This window comes from Micromys minutus, assembly GCF_963924665.1.
Source record: "Micromys minutus genome assembly, chromosome: 3".
In the NCBI taxonomy this organism is placed as follows: Eukaryota; Metazoa; Chordata; class Mammalia; order Rodentia; family Muridae; genus Micromys; species Micromys minutus.
The window spans coordinates 81,694,446-81,698,864 of NC_137972.1; the positions used below are offsets into that span (position 1 = coordinate 81,694,446).

General features: G+C 43.5%; 1 pseudogene across 1 annotated transcript; it reads right to left on the bottom strand.

The window, feature by feature from the left end:
* Positions 1–3,087: 3,087 nt before the first annotated feature.
* LOC308419064 (large ribosomal subunit protein mL46-like) lies at positions 3,088–3,913 on the bottom strand (annotated as a pseudogene). Its single transcript has one exon. The product of its transcript is annotated as a large ribosomal subunit protein mL46-like (transcript).
* Between the last annotated feature and the right edge of the window lie 506 nt (positions 3,914–4,419).

Below are 4,419 nucleotides of genomic sequence, written 5' to 3' on the forward strand. Positions count from 1 at the left end.
GAGAATTGTCTAGCATATGTAAACCTCTGCATTTGATTTCTGGCCTGGGGTGAGGGAGGAAGACACTGGAAGGATAGATGAAGGTGCAAATGTAATCGATGTTTTGTTTTAGAAAAAGTCTACTCTGAGCTGGCTGGTAGGTATATATGAAACAGCCGATTTATTATCAAGTCTGTCTATTCCATAATCACAAAGTAAGGACATCCATCTGTACAGTGGAGAGGGGGTTCTCAGGGGAGCAAGGGTGAATACAGGGATCAGTTAGATGCTGTCAGTTCTACGTGAGAAAGGACGAGGGCCAGAATTAACAGTAACACAAAGAAGAGAACTAGAGCAACAAGGCACGTAGAGAGGAAATGGGTGTGTGTAGTAAGAAAGGGGAAAGAATCAGGAAGCCTACTGGGCATCTGGCATCGGTAACTGGAAGGAAGAATTCCGTATGAACTGGAATAGAAGTAGATAAACAGGTTCCAGAAGAAAGATGAATGCTTATTTAGATAGATCTTGCAGTTGCCTGCTAGAGATCCAGATGGAAAAATCTAGTACACACGAGTATTTATGAGTCTGGAGCGTAGATGTGATGGATGACTGGAGAAAGCCATCACTGAGTTGTCTGCACAGAGGTGGAAAGTGAAGCCACTGAGGAACAGACAGCATAGACAACAAGAGGAGACCCCAGTATTTAAGGATGCTGTGTGGCTCTTTCCGTGAGGTTGGATATGACTGTTGACATCTTGAGTGGCAGTGAGTAAGAAGACCCTCAAGACCAGGCCCATTTCCATCTTGGAAGTTAGGGGTGAGGCGTATACTCAAGAATATATAAGAAGGTAACAATCTCTTGAACTTAGGGAAAACTCTTTGGTGGTGTGGCTACCCATAAGTTCCCTATGGTCCTGTAAGTAACCACCACCCATGCTTTCTTGTAAAGAACCAATGTTGATTCATTGGTTCACCAAGCTACAAGGGTAGACCTGTTTCTCTGCCATTGTTTGGCCTTTCTATCTGAGGTGAGCGCAGTAAAGTCACTCAGCAAGGAACAAACACGAATAGACTCATCTAAAAACAGAGAGGTATGCTGTGTGCAAAGGATTAATTTTCTGTATATTGTGATGGTAAATATATACATCCATTACTTTTCTCATTGCTATAGAGAAATATACTTGACAAAGGCAACTTTATGAAGGAATGGTTTATTTGGGTTCACAATTAAATAGTACTGTCCTTCACAGCAGGAAAAGGCATGGTGGCAGGAACGTAAGCACATGGTGTCCACAGTCAAGGAGGAGAAAGCAATGAATATGGATATTCAACTTCTCTCTCTTATTTATTCAGTCTATGACCCCAGCTATGGGATTGAACCCCCAACAACAGTCAAACCTCCTTGGAAACAACCTCACAACCATAATCAGAGATGGGTTTCATAGGTGATTCCAAACCTTGTCAAGTTGACAGTTGGGATTAATCACTAGTGTGTGTGTGTGTGTGTGTGTGTGTGTGTGTGTGTGTGTGTGTGTGTGTGTATACACAAATGTATATATGTATATATGTGTATTTTTTTTCACTTTTTGAGATAAGGTTTCATGCAGTCCATGCTGGCCTCATTCTCACTAGGTAGTTGAGGATGGCTTCGAATTCTTTTTTTTAGTTTTATTGGATATATTTTATTTACATTTCGAATGTCATCCCCTTTCCCGAATACTCCTCCATATCCCCTATCCCATCACCCCTCCCCCTGCTTCTGTGAGAGTTTTCACCCACCTACCCACCCACCCACCTCCCCACCCTGACATTTCCCTACACTCCAGCATCAAGCCTTGGCAGGACCAAGGGCCTCTTCTTCCACTGATGCCTAACAAGGCCATCCTATGCTACATGTGCAGCTGCAGCCATGGGTCCGTCCATGTGTACTCTTTGGATAGTGGTTTAATCTCCAGAAGCTCTGGGTGGTTGGTGTTGTTCTTATGGGGTTCTTCAACTCCTTCAATTCTTCTACCTCCTCTATTAAGGACCCTGTTCTCAGTTCTATGGTTGGCTGCAAGCATCAGCCTCTGTATCTGTCATGCTCTGGCAGAGCCTCTCAGGAGACAGATATATCAGGCTCCTGTCAGCATACACTTCTGGGCATAAGCAATATTATTTGGGTTTTATGGCTGAATATGGGCTGGGTCCCCAGGTGGGGCAGTTTCTGGATGGCCTTTCCTTCAGTTTCTGCTTCAAGCTTTGTCTCTATATTTCCTCCTGATAATATTTTTGTTCCCCCTTCTAAGAAGGACTGAAGCATTCACACTTTGGTCGTCCTTCTTCTTAAGCTTCATATGGTCTATGAATTGTATCTTGGGTATTCCAACCTTTGGAGCTAATATCCACATATCAGTGAGTGCATACCATGGGTGTATTTTTGTTTATTGGGTTATCTAACTCAGGCTGATATTTTCTAGTTCCATTCATTTGCCTAAGAATTTCATAAAGTCATTGTTTTTAATAGTGGTGTAGACTCTGTTATGTACCACATTTCCATTCCTCTGTTGAAGGACATCTGGGTTCTTTCCAGCTCCTGCATATTATAAATAAGGCTACAATGAGCACGGTGGAACATGTGTCCTTGTTTGTTGGAGCATCTTTGGGGTATATGCCCAGAAGTGGAATAACTGGGTTTTCACATAGTACAATGTCCAATTTTCTGAGGAATCACCAGACCGATTTCCAGAGTGGTTGTACCAGCTTGCAATCTCACCAACAATGGAGGAGTGTTCCTCTTTTTCCACATCCTCACCAGCATCTGCTGTCACCTGAGTTTTTTTTTTGTTTGTTTGTTTGTTTGTTTTTAGGTCAATTCGTTTCTTTATTTTCTGGGCCCAGTAGGTCTGTTAATTCACTGTAATATAATGCTTTTACTTGTTATAGAGAAATACTCTGCCTTGGCCCCTCTTCAATGGGCAAAGCCAGTTGTCCTCCAAGGACAATCAAAATTCAACAGAATAGTAGACACATTTAAATCTCAGAATTGAGTTTACTGCTTAAAGGTTTCCATAAATGGCCCATCGACATTGTTCCTGAGGTCCAACACTTGACTTGTGTAAGCAACATTCACAGGCAGTTGAGTTCATCAGAGGTCCAGGAGAAATCGCCTGACCTGAGCCAGGTACTTGGGCTGCAGATAGTCACCTAGCTCTTCCTTACTGGCCCACACATAGCGACCCTTTTCCCCAGCCTGCACAAAGTCGCTAGTGAGCAGCAGAGCTTTGAAGAAGACTTTGACCCAAGGTCACTCTGTCCGAATTACCTTGGGGAACTTGAACTTGTAGTGGCCACAAGGTGCATTCCCTAGGAACTTGTCTTCCTTGTTGTTTTCTGAGAGTGTGGCCAGGATTCGCTCAGCTGTCCCTCGAAGGGTCTCACCAGGCTGCCACTCAACTTGAGGAAACATCCAAAATTCTTGGTCTCCAAGTTTCTCTGACTAAGAGGACAAGGTTTCTCTGTCTAGCTTGCGATGCAACGAGGTTCTGTCACTTCTTTTATCGGTTTCTGTTTCCCTAGCTCCAGGTCTGAAATAGAGGAATGCCTGCTTCCATATATCTTCTAAGTCTTGTGTGAGCATAATGCCCTGGTCTTGCTTCTCATCATAAAGGTCAGCTTTCTTCTTTGCCAGTCGCTGAGCTTCATCCAGAGCACGGAGTTCATGGTCTGAATACAGGCTTCTCTGTACCTCTACCTGCTGTAAGAGAGCCTCCATCTCTTCCTGCAATGGGGTGGGCAACTAGGTGATCAACGGTGGCCTCTGCAGACACAAGGCTCCGGACAAACGCCATGGAGACCGGCTGCTTGAGGGCACAGTTTCAAGGGACAGGTCACGGGACAGGTCACAAGAACTACCTGCCCAGAGCCTGTCAAACTGCCACCAGCCTCTAGCCACCCCCAAAAATTGTCACCTGAGATTTTGATCTTAGCCATTTTGATTGGTGTGGGGTAGAATTTCAGGATTGTTTTGATTTGCATTTTCCTAATGACTAAGGATGATGAACATTTCTTTAGGTGCTTCTCAACCATTCAATATTCCTCAGTTGAGAATTCTTTGTTTAGCTCTGTATCCTGTTTTTTAATAGGATTATTTGATTCTCTGGAGTCTAACTTTGTGAGTTCTTTGTATATATTGGATATTAAACCTCTATCAGATGTGGGATGGGTGAGGATCTTTTCCCAATCTGTTGGTTGCCGTTTTGTCCTCTAGACGGTGTCCTTTGCCTTAAAGAAGCTTTGCAATTTTATGAAGTCCCATTTGTCGAGTCTTGATCTTAGAGCATAAACCATTGGTGCTCTGTTCAGGAAAATTTCCCCTGTGCCAATGTGTTTAAGGCTCTTCCCCACTTTCTTTTTTATTAGTTTGAGTGTATCTGGTTTTATGTGGAGATCCTTGATCCA